At 38.1% G+C, this 17,743-nt stretch overlaps 1 protein-coding gene across 3 annotated transcripts in view; it reads right to left on the bottom strand.

The window, feature by feature from the left end:
* Fndc3a (fibronectin type III domain containing 3A) overlaps positions 1-17,640 on the bottom strand; it is a 117,998-nt gene extending 100,358 nt beyond the window's left edge. The window contains exon 1 of one of the 3 annotated variants that reach the window (XM_042685794.1): positions 17,331-17,640. The gene's annotated coding sequence lies outside the window, so the exon portion shown is untranslated. Of the gene's footprint in view, positions 1-16,517; positions 16,550-16,640; positions 16,728-17,330 lie in introns of those variants that run through there. The other 2 variants (XM_042685795.1, XM_042685796.1) reach the window with 2 other exon arrangements.
* Positions 17,641-17,743: the final 103 nt, after the last annotated feature.

The following is a 17,743-nucleotide window of genomic DNA, read 5'->3' as shown; positions in this document are numbered from 1 at the left end:
ATATATTATACTTCAGTAAAATAACGTTTAAAACTTAAAATGAGCACATGATCATCTCAATTGATAAAAAGTATTGGAAAATTTGACACTTTTTCATGATTAAAAAACAAACAAAACCTGAACAACATAGAATCTATCTCAGCAAGAAAGATGCTACATATGGAAAACTCCACAAGAAATACCATATGTAACTATGAAAGATTGGAAGATTTTCCCCTAAGATCAGGATAAGAGTGCTCATTTTTTGCCACCGGTATTGAATATAGCAAGGGAAGTTTCAGAGTACTGGACAAGGAAAAGAAATAAAAGTTATCTAATTGGAAGAGGTAAAATTATTTCCCTTTCGGGTATTATATGTAGAAACTTTAAGGATTCCATAGAAAGTGTTAGCATTGTTAGCATTAATTAGTAAAGTTTCAGGATACAGAGTCAACAAAGAAAAATCAGTTATGTTGCTATACACTAACAATGAGCAATCTAAAAAAGAAATAGAAAAGATTCAATTTAAAACAGCACAAGACATTGTTGAAGAAAAAAATACAAATTATGGAGAAACATTCCATGTTAATTTATTGAAATATTTCATAATTTAAAGATGTCTGTAGGCCTCAAAGTTATCTACAGGTTCAACACATCCCAATAAAAATATCAATAGCATTTTTCACAAAAGTAGAAAAATTCATCCTAAAATTTATATGATACCTCAAATAGTCCAAACCATTTTGAAAACAAAACCAGAAATTATGAACTCACATTTTCTAATTTTGAAGCATATTAAAAACCCACAGTAATTAAAACGATGTGTACTGTCATAAAGACAAAGAGACAATGGATTACAGGACTCGGAAATAAACTCTCACATATACAGTAAAATGATTTTTGACAAGAATGCCAAGATCACTCAATGGGAATAGTCTCTTCAACAGTGTACTGGATATTCACATGCAAAAGAATAAAGCTGGCCTCTTACTACTACATGTAAAAAAATCATTCAAAATGAGTTAAGATTTAAATATAAGAAAAAAGTCTATAAAACTCTTAGAAGAAAACATAGTGAAACAGCTTCATGATCCTGGCATTGGTAATGATTTGGATATGACCAAAAAGCTAGACAAATGAGATTACATCGAACTTAGAAATTCTGATACATAAGAAGACACATCATGTGAATAAAAAGGTAGGCCTTAGGATAAGATAAAACATTTGCAAACTGTCTTTTAGTTCAGGCGAGTCTAATAAACTACTACACAGTAGGTAGTAGACAGACATTAATTTCTTACAGTTCTGGAGCGATAGGTGCAAAAGCAAGACAATGGCAGATTTGTTTCTCTGTGAAGGCTCTCTTCCTGCCTTTCAGGCTGTATAAATACTATACTTTATTCTCTTCTGAGGAAGAGAGGAACCCTTGTTATCTCTTCGAAGAACATTAGTTACATCATGACCTCATTCTCTTCCCAAAGTCCTACCTCCTAATAATATGACATTGAGGAGTAGGACTCCAACAAATGAATCTAGGGAATACACATTCGATCCACAATACTCCACTGCTGCCCTACCCACCGATGTGAATGCCATTTTCACTTCAACCCAATAACCCCCTAAGTCTTAATTTGTGCTAGCATCAATTCTAAAGTACTAAATCTCATCTATATTATCATCTACATTAGATGTGGGTGAGACTGTTATGATTCATCCTGATTTATTTCCTTTCTAGCTCTGAATCTGTGAAACTAGGTTACAAAATATAATGGGACAATCCAAGGCTAAACACTCCCATTCCAAATCTATGTGAGAGGAATATATTATAGTCTCTTATTTAAATAGGATGCTTTTGGGAAAAGGCAGAGAAACGAGTTAATGTACTAAATAAACATGTATCGGGCTGGGAAGGTGGCTCAGTGGTAGAGCACTTGCCTTGCATGCCTGAGGCCCTGGGTTCGATTCCTCAGCACCACATAAGCAAAAAGAAAAAAAGCCAGAAGTGGTGCTGTGACTCAAGTGGTAGAGCACTAGCCTTGAGCTGAAGAGCGGAGGGACAGTGCTCAGGCCCAGAGTTCAGGCCCCATGACTGGACCCCCCCCCCCAAACAAAAACAAAAATAAACATGTATCAAGTATTTACCATGTACCTACTACTCTTTTTCTTTTTTGATTGCTTTGAGACAGAATCTTACTGTGTATGGGGGGGGGGAGTGGGAGAGGGAGGGCACTCAAGCTCCATATCCTCTTGCTTCAGCTTTCTGAGTACTGAGAACAGGTGCATGTGCCACTGAATTTGTGTGTTTTGTTTTGGTGCCTAGTATTCAGAACCTTGAAATCTCACTTGGCTTGTTTTGCTCAAGACTGGCATTCTATCACTTTGACCACACTTCCATTCTGGCCTTTTGTTGGCTAACTGAAGATAGGAGTCTCAGGGACTTCTCTGTGTGGGCTGGCTTGTAACAGCAACCCTCAGATCTTATAATCCTGGGTACCTAGGATTACAAGTATGAGCCACCCATGCCCAGATATGCCACTTAAAAAAAAATAGTGTAACTGACATACCTCAAATTGTGTATGCTTCAAGTGCACAATATTTTGACACACAGATACACCTGTGAAACTATTACCACAGTGTTCCCTTCACAATCTCAGCCTTTATATTTCCATGACTAACAATGGATGTGTTTTTTGGGCTTACTGGTATAGTTTCTTTTACCATATTGTTTTTTTGTTAAATAACTGTTTAGTTCTTACCCATTTTATTGCTAGGTTATTTCTTAATATTGGTTTTGATAGGTTTTTATGCCTCCTGCATACTTGGCCTTTTGCAGATAAAGGTGATTTTTTTCTACTAGTCTTGCTACTTGTTTTTTGCATTCTACTCCTGATGTCTTTTGAAGAGCAAATGCTTATAAAATTTTCTATTTATCAGTTCATTTATGCATAAGGCTTCAGGAGTTCTAAGAAATCTTGCCTCAGCTAAGGAATAAAATTTTTCCATTATGATGTCAAGGCATTTTATAGTTTGAACTTTACAGTTTATCTACCTTATTCTATTCATTAGGGGGAGGAAAAATATAGTATTAAGACCATCACTTCAAGCTGGGTGTTGGTAGCTCATGCCTGTAATCCTAGCTGCTCAGGATGCTGAGATCTGAGAATCAAGGTTCAAAGCCAGCTGGGTCAGGAAAGGTTGACAGACTCTTACTTCCAGTTAAGTACCAAAAAAGCTGTAAATAGAACTTGTCTCAAATGGTAGATTGTTAGTCCTCAGCCAAAAAAAAAAAAAAAAAGCTCAGGGACAGGCTCTAGGCTCTGAGTTCAAGCCCCAGGTTCAGCATGCACACACACACACACACACACACACACATACAAAATCTGCCAGTGCAGTGGCATACCTATTATTTCTCTTTACTTGTATCATGCATTTTGAAGATCTTTTCTTAAATGCATAAAAATTTAGGATTATGTTCACTTAATGAATTAACTCATTATTAAGTAGCCCTTTATTCCTAATGTTCTTTGATCTGTAATCTAAGTTCTGATCTAATAATACAGTGATTCCAAGCTGTTTCAGATTGTATAACCATTCCATCTTCCTGTTCTTAACTTACATGTATCTTTATACTTAAACTGGATTTCTTATAGATGAGACTTGGATCCTAGTGTTTAAAAATCTAGTCTAATAATCTCTGCCTTTTAATTGTAGTGTTTAAACCATTTATAATTAATGTGACTAGTAATGCTGTGCCTAGAGTTGTGTCTACTAGTTTGATATCTGCTCTATGTATTCTTCATCCCTTTCCCTTTATTTGCTTTGTTTGGAATTATTATACCATCTTATATAATTCTGTGTTGTGACACGAGTGGGCCCTTTAGTGTTTATATCTTTTAGTTATTAGTCTTCTTTCCAAGTTGGGTTATACAATTTCAGGTGTAAGTACTAGAACCTCACAATAAAAACCTGCAACTTCTACCATTGGACTTTTTTCATAGTTATAAATTTTACTTTTACATGTTATGAACCCCACAATTATTGTGATTTTTATGTTAAACCATCAATTGTCTTTAAAACATCTAAAAGAGAATATCTATTTACCCATGTAGTTACCATACCTAGTACTTTTATTTATGTAAGGTACAGGTTTAATATCTTTTTTTGTTGTTGGTTATGGGGCCTGAACTCTGGGCCTGGGCTCTGTTCCTTAGCTCTTCAGCTCAAAGCTAGCACTCTACCACTTGAGCCACAGCACCACTTCCAGCTTTTTTTTTTCTGCTTATGCAGTGCTGAGGAATCAAAACCAGGGCCTCGTGCATTCAAGACAAGCACTCTTATCATTGAGCCACCTTCCCAGCCCCTAATGTCTTTTTAAAAGAGAAATGAAGATGACAAATCCTTTCAGCTTTTGTATGTCTCAAGTCTTCATTTTGCCTTTGTTTTTAAAAGATAGTTTCACTGAGTATTAGGATGTCAGGTTTTTTTCTTAATATTTTAAAATACTGCTCCACTATCTTGAAATTACATTGTTTCTGATGAGAAATCTGATTGCCATTCTTACCTTGGTTGTTTTGATTTGGTTGCTTTTAAATCTTACTTTCTCTTTTTGTTACTTCAAGGGACTTAATTATGATGTTCTTCATGAAGTTTTACTCATCTTTCTTGTGTTTTTTGAATAATAGTTTTTATCTTATTTGAAAAAATTTGTGTCGTCATTTTCATGAGAACTTTTTCAGTTCATCTTTTTGCTTTTTATCTTCTTTCCTTTTGGTTGGCTTCTTTTCTCTGGCAATGTCTAAACATAACATTAATTTTATCCAGTATATACTGTCTCTGACACTGTAATTCTAATCTAGAAGACATCTTTATCATGTTCAATCATTCTCTTAGACTAAAAGTCATAACTGTTTCATCATCTTTGTTATCTTTGACCAGCTTCAAGTGATTGATTTTTCTAACTCTGGTTTGTATTTTCCTGCTTTCTTTGAAGACTTAGTAGCTATGACTAAATGCTAGATATCGTGAACTGTACCTTGTTGGCTGAGGGTACTTTTGTATTTCCATCAGTATTGAGCTTTGTTCTGAGATGTAGTTACATGATTAGTTTGATCCCTTGGGGCTCTTGCTTAGGCAGGTTCAGAGATTTCTCACCAAGCCCAAAGTAGGTCCTCCAAAGTCAACCAAATGCCTGGTAGATGATGAGGCTTTCTACTCTCTCTGGCCCTGCATGAGATTGGCTAACTATTCTGCCCCTGAGCATTTGTGATTAAGTGCTCTAACACTTGAGCCACAGCTCCACTTCTGGCTTTTTTTGGAAGTTAATAGAGAAAAGAGTCACATGGACTTTTCTTGCCCAAGCTAGCTTTGAGCCAAGATCTTCAGATCTCTGTCTCTTGAGTAGCTAGAATTACAAGTGTAAGCCACCAGTGGCTGGTGGGAATTTGTTATTTCTAAAAGCACCTTAAGTCATCATTTGGAAGCAAGGGGAAAGAGGTGCTACTAAAAATTACACAAGAAAAGTAGACACATACCAAAGCTGACTAGCTATTATTTATGATCCTAACAAGTAATGATTATAATTGTTAAACTAAACTCTCATGTTTTGTTACCATATTTGTTACATCACAAACATTATTTTTGGGGCTGGGAAGGTGGCTCAGTAGTAGAGCGCTTGCCTTGCATGCATGAGGCCCTGGGTTCAATTCCTCAGCACCATTTAAGCAAAAAGAAAAAAGCCGGAAGTGGCGCTGCGGCTCAAGTGGTAGAGCGCTAGCCTTGAGCTGAAGAGCTGAGGGACAGCGCCCAGGCCCAGAGTTCAGGCCCCACGACCGGACCCAAAAACAAAACAACAACAACAAAAACCCCAAAGATTGCTATTGCTTATATTAGAAAGTACCTACCTTTAATTTTTTTTTTTTTTGGCCTCACATCTAAGCTGCATTTCTACAGCTAACAACTGTGCTGTGTATCCTTTCTAATTTTTCTCTGCACTTACCTGTTATGAAGTTTTCAGGGAGTAGTTGTAACATAATGAAAAAAAAATCACATAAATTGTTCACTGTTTTTTCATGTGAAATATATGAAGATTTTCCTAAAAAGTGTATCTAAATTTCAGTTTATGATGGGATTTTATGTTCTGCTGTTAAGGACATACTATAATTTATTCTAATGATGAATACTGATTAATTCTATTTTTGCTTCATACATTTCTTCCTCTCCAGGACATATCATGTATTATTAACATTTTCAATAACCTTCAGAAATGTGCACATTTAAAATTGCCAAGTATTGCCAAACTTTCAGCTAAAAAGATGAAGCTACTTATATTCGGTTTACTATTAAGTGTCTACTTTCCAGTTTGAAATTATTATTAAAGTTTCCAAAATTTCTCAGTTCTACTGATATTTTAAAGACATATTTCATTGATGTTTTTATTTAAACTTCTCAGATTATTGGTGTGGATGAATTTTTCTTCAGGATGTTACAGGATATCTACATCTTTACTTTTTTAATTTACTGCCTATGTTCTTTCCCATTTTGCACTAAGGTGTATTTTTAAAATTGTGATTGGAAGGCAAATCTTGTATAGTTTAAATATTAATTTATTTGCTCTCTTTAAATAGCTCCTAAATTAATATATCACTTGCAAAGGCCTTTACCTCAAAATTATCTTAACTAACTTTAAAAATTGTAATTTACACACACTTACACACACACATTTAGTTAATCTGGAATTCAGATTTGAAAGTGGCACAATGTGAGTATCTATTAGTTTTACCTCAAATAATTGGCCAATTTCTATACTATATAAAAACTAGTTATTCCCTTACTCAATAATTTATAATTATCCATGAATCCTCTCCTGATTTTATTTCTTTGATCTACATACTTATCCCTACATCAAAATACTATTACTTTCATAACTGAAACTTTATAATGTTTGGTTTTTGATAGGTTAGTTCCTCTTCATTATATTTCTTTTGAAATATGTTGGCTGTTCTTGCATTTCCCATTTCAACACATAAACCCTCAGTTTGGCAAATTCCAATCTTAAAACTTTATTGAACTTCTGATTACAGTTACATTGACTTTACAATGAACACTAATTTGGTAGAAAATTGACAACTTAGATTAAGTTGTCACATTCAGAAAGACAATGTTCATCAAGCCATCCAGACCTGTAGTTTTCTTCACGTAGCTATTGCACATTTCACAATTCTTAAAGTATCTTATAACTTACATTGCTTTTCTTTTTCCTTTTTTTCTTTTCTTTGGGGGTCTGGTCGTGGGGCCTGAACTCTGGGCCTGGGAGCTGTCCCTCAGCTCTTCAGCTCAAGGTTAGCACTCTACCACTTGAGCCACAGGGCCACTTCCAGCTTTTTTCTTTTTGCTTATGTGGTGCTGCGGAATCGAACCCAGGGCCTCATGCATGCAAGGCAAGCGCTCTACCACTGAGCCACCTTCCCAGCCCCAATCGCTCTTCTTTTCTGAAACAGTGTCTCACTGTATAGACCAGTCTGGACTGAAACTTACTATGTAGCCAGGTTGGTGCCAACCTCATGATCCTCCTGCCTATGTATCCTGAGTGCTAGGATTACAGGATTGCACCACTACACATAGTTTGTACTACTTTTTCTCAATGTATTTCACAGTTGGTTACTTCTGGCAAATAAGAAAGCTAGTAAGTTTATTTTATAGGTTGCCATTTACTGAACCTTTCATGCAGTTTTTTAAGTTTACCAATGAGAAATTTCTAAGAAACCAGATGCTTTCCCACTATGATTAGGAATAAGGCAAGGATGCTTATTCTTATAATTATTTTTCTCTGTCCTCCATTCTTTTGTATGTGTGCTACTGGAGATGAACTCAGAGTCTCAGGCATGCTAGGCAAATGCTCTACTACTGAACTATAACTCCACCCTTTATCTTGTAATTTGTAGGTAAGCAATCATATAAACTATAAATAATAAGGGCAATTTACTCCTCCATTATGTAGAGGGTATTCTTCTTTGTTTCTTGATGTATTCACTAAGACTTCTGGACCAATATTATGTTAGTATCTTTTTGTGTGTCTTTTGCTCAATGCTAGCACTCTATCACTTGAGCCACAGTGCTACTTATAGCTCTTTCTGAGCAGTTTATTGGAGATAAGAGTTTCATAGACTTTTCTGTGGGGACTGGCTTCAATCCACAATCCTCCTATCTTAACCTCTTGAGTAGCTAGGAATACAGGTGTGAACTACAAGCGCTTAGCCTATGTTAGTATCTTTTAACTGAAGTGTTTAAAATTGAAGTGTTTATATTTGATACATGTTTCTGGTAGAAAATCTTTATGAGGTTGTTCCTTGTTAAATATAACTTATGGGGAATGAGAATTAAATTTTAGAAAATGATTACTTAACATAAAAGAGATAGTTTCCCTACAAATTATGAATACAGTAAATAGCATTAATGTGTTTCTGATGACTGAATCATACTCCTGGGATTCAAGGTATTACAAATAGTATGAAAATTAGAAGCCTAGACTCTAGAACTAGAATGCTTGTCTTCAAATCCCAGGTATTTCATTAACTATTTGTAGGATCTTAGGTATATTATTCAATTAATCTGTACTTCAGTTTTCTCATTTTAAAATTCACAGTATTACTATATATCTTAGTTATTAAAAATAACTAATATACACAGATTTATGTAAAACAGTTTAAAACAATACCAGAATATAAAAAATCATATTCATCATAAACACTGCTGTTGCCAAGGCTACAAGTATGTAGCCTTGCAAGGATCAGCAAACTTGGACTAAGGCATCGAAATTTAGTCTGCTACTTAGTAAGGAAAGTTTAATTAGAACACGATCACACATGGTTTGTGTTCCTATAGCTGAGCTTAAGGAGGTGTGACAGAGGCCCTATGATCCAGAGTGCCTGAAATATTTACTATCTGCTCCTTTGTTTACAAACTACCAATTACAATAGTACTGTTCAAACTCAAAGAGTTCAGAGTCCAAAAGTCAAGACAAACACATTTATCCCATCTCTTTCTATATATGTTACCATATGACATGCACAAAGGCATTCTACAGGTATTATGGAAACATACAGCAATTCAGTATTAAAAGACAGGAAGGAGTCACACAAGTTAAAAGAGAGAAGCATTTTATTTACTTTTAATTACTGTATGTGTTTATTTATATGAATTCATCTCTCATCCTAGTCTGTAAATTCATAAAGAAGTTATGACATTTGTTTTTATGACATTCATGTTCATAGAATCTAGGACATGTTAAGTTTTCAATAAATGACAAATGAATAATGAAAATAATAATGAAAATAGCTGGATAATAATTAGACATGTCTGAGTTCTAGATATAGACATACTATGGCAAGCATTTTATATGTCATATAAAATGTGCTCTATCTTTTAATCTTTGTAATAGGCCTATTCTAAGAGATAGGTACAAGCATAACTCTACTGTAAAATGAGAAATCCAAGGCTCACTGAAGCTGAGTGACACGTTTATTAACAGCCAACAACAAAAAAAGTCAACAAATAAATCTATGTCTCTGTCTAACAGAAAATACATGCGCTTACCATACTGGCCAAAGTTCTGAAGTGTGGGAAATGATACAGTAACAGGATGGCAGTAGAGTGTGGAGACTCAAAGACAGAAGAGAATGCGATCAATACAACAGATTTTAACTTCTAAAACTGAGAAATGATTTGAATAAATTCAAGTTTTTGAAGTAATGTGCAAAAGCTGGGCGCTGGTGGCTTACACCTGTAATGCAGCTACTCTGGAAGCTGAAATATGAGGATCACAGTTCAAAGCCAGCTCATTCAGGGAAAGTCCATGAGACTTTTATTTGCAACTAACCACCAGAAAGCCAGAAGTGGTATTGTGTCTCAAAGTGGTAGACTGCTAGCCTTGAGCAAAACAGGTCAGGAACAGTGCCTAGCTCCATAACTGACTAAAACATTCTTTTAAATGGTCAGCATATGATGGTATTTAAGTAACACTGATCTGACCTAACAGAAACAGTTCATCCTAACAATTTCTAAACAATTTTTTTTAATCTAGAAAATTTAAACATAATGAAATTACAAACTAAAAAAGCCAGAAGTGCTTCTATTTCAGATTTTGGAATATATGCAGGTAGTAATATGATTAGTTATTTTGGAAATGGACCCAAGTCTAAACATGAAATTCAGGAAGTGGAAGTATGGCTTAAGAGGTAGAGCACCAGTTGTGACCAAGTGAGTGTTCAAGGCCATGAGTTCAAGCTGAAGTACCAGCACACACAAAAATGTAAACAGGAAATTCATTTATGTTTCAAAAACATCTTATATGTCTGGCTTGAAGGTAATTTACACTATAATTTTAGTGCACCTACATTCTGACTGCAACCCATCACATGATATCGACTGTGGAATTTTCCACTTATGGTGTCATAATGGCACTTAGAAAGTTTCAGATTTTAGAGTATTTTGTATTTTTGGATTAGGTATGCTCAACCTATAATTACTTTTTAAAGAAAAGCTTTAAGTGCATTAAAATGTGCTTATAAAACATCTGTTGAGAAGCTCCAGGGAAATGGAAGATTTTTTTCCCCGTTCCAAGTTATGTGGTTACAAGTTTATTGAAGAAGATATATACATAAATCAATTAAAGTAATCCCTCACTGGGAAGTGGAAGATGAAGAAATCATTTAACTTTTAAAAGCACTTTGTTCAAATATATTTTTACATGGATTTTAACATTCAGTAAAACAAAATAGTTTTTTTTTTTCTTCAAAATTCCTTTCTTTCGAAGGCAGAGTGGTATTGGGCTTTTGTTTTTTTATCATGAAGCTTGAACTCTGGGCCTGGGTGCTATCCTTCAGCTCTTTTGCTAGTACTCTATCACTTGAACCACAGCGCCAATTCTGGTTTTCAGGTGTTTATTGGAGATAAGGGTCTTACTTACTGACTTTTCCTGCCCAGGCTGGCTTTGAACTGTGATCCACAGATCTCAGCCTCCTAAGTAGCTAGAACTATAGGCATAAGCCATCCATGCCCAGACTGGGCCTTTTTTTTTTTTTGTCGGTCATGGGGCCTGAACTCTGGGCCTGGGCACTGTCTCTCAGCATTTCAGCTCGAGGCTAGCGCCCTACCATTTGAGCCACAGTGCTACTTCTGGCTTTTTTTCTGCTTATGTGGTGCTGAGGAATCGAACTCGGAACTTCATGCATGTGAGGCAAACACTCTACCACTGAGCCACCTTCCTAGCCTGGCCTGGGCCTTTTTTAAGAGAGGAAGCAGCCTGAGCTATTATCTAACTATAAACTCCTATGTAACTGTGATGACAGGTCTGTGCCACCACACCTATTTTATGTGTCACACGTACATAACTTTCATATCAAAGCTTATTATAAAGTATATATTTCTAGCAGCTTGCACAAAAGAGACCTCAACAAGTGAGGAAGTAAGTCAATAACAAGTAAAGACTACCATCATATATGTGACAGGTTTATGTAAAGTTTTTTAAAATAATCAAGTATAGACTCTAAAATCCAATGATATCTCAACAAATGGGGCCTAATTACTACAGATACAGAAAAACTTTCACCTGAAAGAAGTTCACTTTTTTGAACATTTTTTAGTCCAATTTGGAAAAATAACTGAAGTACAGAATAGTCTAAAACCTCTTTGCATAAAAGAGAGGCAAACTGGATATGGACTGGATTAAAAGATGATTTAGAATGGAAGAAAGATTTATTTGCAATTTCTTTGCCAAATAAGGCAGTTAAAACTTTTGAGTAGGAGCTAGGAAGGTGGCTCAGTGATAGACTGCTTGCCTTGCATGCATGAGGCCCTAGGTTTGATCCTTAGCACCACATAAGCAGAAAAAGCTGGAAGTGGCGCTATGGCTCAAGTAGTAGAGTGCTAGCCTTGAGCTGAAGAGCTGAGGGACAGCGCCCAGGCCCAGAGTTCAGGCCCCATGACTGACCAAAAACAACAACAACAACAAAACCTTTTGAATAAACTAAATGTTTACAGGAGACATACTATGTCTACATTATTCTGGAGGATAAAATTTAAACTCAATATTTCAGTCTTTTTAAAAAAATCTTTACTGTGACCAATACATAGTTTTAACTAATGTAAGCACTTATATAGTACTTTAATGTTTTCCTGATTTCCAACATCTCTTTGTGTTCTCACAATATTTGTAAGGAAAACAGGACAGATTTTTCTATTTTAAGGATCAGAAAACCAAGGCTGAAGGGAGAAGAAAAATTAAGAGCTGAGTCACCATCCAAGGCTTTATCTCTTACCTGGGAGAGGAAAAACAGCTGGAATGGTAACACTCTTTCCAGCTTCAATAGAAATTTAGAAAGAGTGGGGCAGGGAAAGTAGTGAATAAATTCTTAAAGTATAAATTTAAAATAAAAAATTGTATTAGGCAGCAATTTATGAATGGCTAAAACTTAGTGAAAAGGTTTGTTGTATCTTACAACTTCAGACAGTAGATACACACCCAAAAGATGGCAAATGGTGGCAATTAAAGTATAAAAATCAGCTTATATTTAGTTTTGTCTGTTTGGTTTCAATGTTTTTAACAGGAAAGACCACTTGTTCTAGCCAGGTAGCACCACCTTACACACCTTTACTTTCTCCAACACTTAATACCAACCCTACTAATGCTGCTGAATCAAACAAGGCTCTGATACCACAAAGAGTAATCTTAGTCAACTGACTCACTCAACTATAACCCCAGGCACCACTGCTCACCAGAGGTAATGCTGCAAGACACACAGTAGGCTGAGAGAAATAGCATTGTCTTAGGAATATGTATCTGTAAACTCAGAAACTTCAAAGAGATATTTCAAAATTACCAGGATTTATCCTTTAAATCACCACAACTTATCTTAAAATAATTTTAATGGAAATGCTTTAAAAGGGATTTCAAGTCTTTCTTCCTTGCCTTGATCTCCACAGTATAACCCTTTCTTGGTGGTACTATATCGTAAATATTAATTAATAGATTGTCTCACAACACAGTGGTTCTTCATGAAGTTACTGCAGAAATTCTGTAGGCTCTTTGACTAATTCATCAAACATTACTTTTAAACATTAGGTTCCTGCTCCCCTGCTGTCACTCACAGGCCAACAGCATGAATCCTAAGCCTGGTTTCTAAAATGTCAGCTGTCATTTTTTTTTTTTTTTAAAGCCAGAGCATCCAGTTGATATACTTAACCTTATACAAATTCCAGCCAGTGTAACCATTTCCACCGTTGTAAGGCTAGGTCCAGCCTTTTCTTCTTTCACTTCCTAGTTCAAGCTGGTACTTGAAGTTTGGCTATGAAATAACAAGTAGTCCTTATTTTAACGTATTTCCTTTACTTTCACAAATCGTAAGGGAAAATCCATAAATGACAGTCATAAAACATATCAAACAACCATTCAGACAAAATGATAGAAGATATTTGCAGTATATGGCACACAGACAATCAACTAGCCAATTATTAGTCCAGCAAACTTGGCTGGATGGTCAAATTGAGCATAAAGACAGCTTGGTTTTGTTTGGTCCTTGAGCTAAGAATGTTTTGCACATTAAAATTTTTTTTTCTTTTATACAAACTAAGATTGTTTATTGCCAGCGAGGGGAACAGGCCTTCCCATGGGTTTGGAGGTTGTGCAAATTTTATTTAAAAAAAAAAAACAACAAGAAAACAAACAAGGATATCTAACAGATTATAGAGTATGTATTATCTAGCACTCTACAGAAAGTCTGCTGACCCTTGATCTAAATTATAAAAACAAACACATGCAAACTATTCATTATACATAAAGCTTAAGCTATTAATATATCAAAGGAAATACATATTTTTTTCAGTGATGAGTTCCTAATGATAGAGCCAAACTGTTCGGTTCTTCTCTAATCTTCCCTTCTGTTCTTTTTCCCCCATATCCTAGGACTTAGGTTTATCTCGTGACCTTTCTTCCTTCTAAATCTTTGTCCTCTGATGCTCTCAAGCTGATCTCCTTGCTATTGCTTCCAATTCTGCTTCTCAAGCTATTTTGGAATGAGTTTCCCTTTGATACATAAATCCTCCCTTAATTTCAAGTTTGACTTACTACAAGTAATGCCAAAGCTGTTAAGAGCTGTCACTGTGTCACACACTTTAATTATACTATTTTATATATTTTGTTAGTGATCTCCCATGTAGGTTAGTAACCTCAACTAATGTGTAAAATACTTGAAAGAATACAGTACATTTTGTACCACCACTTTGAAAATATCTCATCATCCTCTGAGAAAACGCCATCTTCCAATCACATTCATCTATTTGAAAGGACAGAGTAATTGATACTTGATTGAAAACATCAAAAGAGGAAGCCCATAAAGGGGCTTGATGGAAAACCACAGGCAACACTGTAAACTTAGAAGTATATTTTAAAGACACCACCACAATAGAAGGAGGAAAGGTTAAAAATCAAGAAGTAAAAACAGACCACTGAATAATACTTTGAAATAAAGGTGTTAAGAGAATGATAACAGCTTACAATACATGAAAACAAAAGTTTCTTTTCAACATTATTGGCTATTAATTTCCTTTTAACCAGAGGCTCTAGACATTGATAAACACAAAGGCCACATTTCTTGTTCTAATGTGATAAATTATAGTACAAAAGGCTCCATGGAATAGATTATATATATAGTACTCTAAATCTTTGAGTTTACAATACCGTGAACTTACAGGAAGAGTACTTATTTTAGAGAATGCTAAACAACCACAACAAAAAAAAACAGTAATCACTTATATTTTAATTAACTGGCTAATAATTTAGAAATCAGGAGCACATCCTTATATCAACCTCAAAAAATACAATCTAGACTCATTTTTCATGGAAAACATGTATAAAGAATTTTTTTTTAAAGCCTGCCTTGGCTACAACATCAAATTGTATTTAAAAAACTATAGGAAGAAAAGGTGCAACAAGACTTGAATTTATGAACATCAAAAAAATACAACCATTATTTCAAAAGCATAAACATTTCTCAAGCATGTTTTAAAATGTATTTATAGAATGCTTTTCATCTACAAAACCACATGAGAATATTAATTATGCATTCCTCTCTACCTTGGTCTTATAGAATCTCTCAGCCCTTAACTATACCTGGCTGGTCAGGGAAGAGGGAGACATTTTAAGTAGTAATAAAATATTCCTAAAATTACATTGTAGAATTTGACAGGCAAAAAGGAAACATTAAGTGAGTGATAAGACAAATCAGCCCTCAATTACTCACAAGAAGATAGGAAGTGATGACACAGATGATACCAAAGAATATTTTCTCCAAAGCCTATCACTAATTTGAGAGAAGTAAATTACAAGTATGTTTCACCAAGGTGTGTTAGTCAGGAGTTTCTTTTTCCTGAATAGTCAATGCTTTGGAGGATTCTGATATAATGGAAAAAGAGGGAGTTAATCTAAAAGCATACAGGTGGTGAAAGGTAGCTGGCCTGAGATAAAAATTTTCCATATAATCTACACAGTGAAAATGAGAGATATTCTGTGAAAGGAAAGTAGAAAATACTGTAAATTTTTATGTGATGGTGCTAGTAATTTTTAATATAAAATTTAATATAAAAATCTTTAGTTTTTTTTTGTTCCTATCAAGTCATCCTCACTTATTACCACAAATGGTTGTTACTACTGGTGGCAAGAATTACAAAACTAAAATGCTAAAAAAAAAATCGTGTTATATTTCACTTTAAAAAAAAGGTTAAAAAATTTCTTTTTCTCTGCTTTCCTGTTAGGCTCACCGTCTGTCAATGATACTTTATCTCACTACTTGAGGAAAATTAATTCGAACAAAAAATATTAAGAAGGCAGAGGGACTGACTTCTCTTGAATATTTTTGGATGATTGAAACAAAACTTACAAGATGGCAAGAATGACCGATTTAGCAAAATACACAAAAACTAAATATTTATCCAGACACAAGATCAGAGCCACAAAATTCAATTTGTTTCTGCCTAACATATGGCTCCAACTCTTGAGTGGCATATGTTTGGTGCAAGTGCTGGGAGGCGCGGAGGAAAGAAATAGTATAGAAAGAGTTCAAATCTTATTTCTTTCTCGTAATTCGGGGAAACACACAAACTTGGGTTTTGAGAACTAAAGGACACCGACCCGGGTAAGAAGCCAAACAATTTATGTGGCTCACCGAGTGGACGCAGGATGATCACACACTGTTTAATGGAAAAACGGAGATCGTGCCATTCTTAGCAGATAGGTGGTCGGACACAACGGTGTCCATGGGGCCTTGCATCAAAACCTGATCAAAAGCCAATCTCTAAATTCACGGTCCCTACTACCCCCAGGCCAGAATTACAGACGCCTCCCCGCGACACACACACACACACACACACACACACGCACACACGCACGCACACCCGCAAGGCTTCCATTAAACACGATTCCAGCGGTCACCGTGCTTGCAATCTGACGTCGATTTTTTTTTTCTTTCCTCTCTCATTTTCTTTTTTACCTCACGCAGGACACCCTTCCAAAGCCGGGCCAAAAGTTGAAACGTCCGGGTTGTTAAACCGGGCAGGGAAGGCAGCCTCCGGAGTCCGTTCCACCTCCCGACCCCAACAGGTGGTTCACTCACCTGGGGCGGCGGCGAACCCGCCAGGCGAGCAGGCGAGCAGCCACGGGCGGAAGGAAGACTTACCGCCCCCCCCCTCACCTCCGCCACCCACAACGGGGAAGCGGGAAAACTCTGACTCCGAACAGGCCAGGCTGGGAGCCGAGTCCGGCGGACAGGCGGCCACAGGCGACGGCGCCCGGCGATCGTGGGCCCCGCGGGCAGCGCGCCGCCCCCAGCCCTCCCGAGCCGCGCGCGGAGCTCCGGGCCGCCGCCGCCGCCGCCGCCGCCGAGGGGGCGGGGAACGGGGGCCCAGGGGGAGGGCTGGAGGGGAGAGAGGCGGAGGGAGGGAGGGAGGGCAAGGGCCGCCGCGCTCCCGCGTCGCCGTCGCCGCAGCCGCAGCGGGCAGGATGGCGCCCCCGTCCGCGCCTCTCCCCCGAGCCCCCAGCAGGTGCCCGGCCAGTGGCGGCTACCGTCCCGACCCGCTCGACCTTTTCTCTCCCGTCCCCCACCCCCCGCACCCCGACTTCGGGACGTGACGACGGCCGAGGACCCCCCCCCCCCCGAGTTCGACGGGGCTGAGCCCGGCCGGCGGCGTCCCCGGCCCTCAGCCTGTGCCTCAAACCTAACGGTTTCCGCAGCGGGCCGGGGCCGCGACGGGTCGGCGTCCCCCGCCTCACCCGGCCCGGGCGGAGGGAGCGCCCCGGCTCTCACCTCCGACTCACGCCGCTCCGGGAGGGGTGGGGGACGGAGGCCGGCGGCTCCCCGGAGGCGCCGCTCCCTCGGGTTCCGGATGGCTTCTACCTCCAGCTGCCGAGAGCCAGCTCTGGGGGCGGGGCCGCCGCGGCCGCCTAGCCCGGCGGGACGGGGGTGTCGGGTTTTTTCTCTCCCCGGGTAGTGACGGCGCCGCCTCAGCCCCGCTCTTCGCTCCCTCTCCGCGCAGCTCCCGCTTTCTCTTTCACCCGAGGGACCACGAACACCGCCGCCGCCATGCTTACTACGGAGCCGGGAGGAGGAGCCCCGGAGTCGGCGCGCCCAATGCGGCTGCGCGAGCCCCGCCGACGGCGCCCCCGGCCGGTCAGTCGGGAACCCGGGTCCCTCGTCTCCTCTGCGCCCTCCTCCTTCCC

Source organism: Dipodomys spectabilis, unplaced genomic scaffold (genome assembly GCF_019054845.1).
Source record: "Dipodomys spectabilis isolate Male_0828 unplaced genomic scaffold, ASM1905484v1 ptg000095l, whole genome shotgun sequence".
Classification (NCBI taxonomy): Eukaryota; Metazoa; Chordata; class Mammalia; order Rodentia; family Heteromyidae; genus Dipodomys; species Dipodomys spectabilis.
The sequence above is the reverse complement of the archived record's forward strand: the minus strand, read 5'-3'. Positions and strand labels throughout refer to the sequence as shown.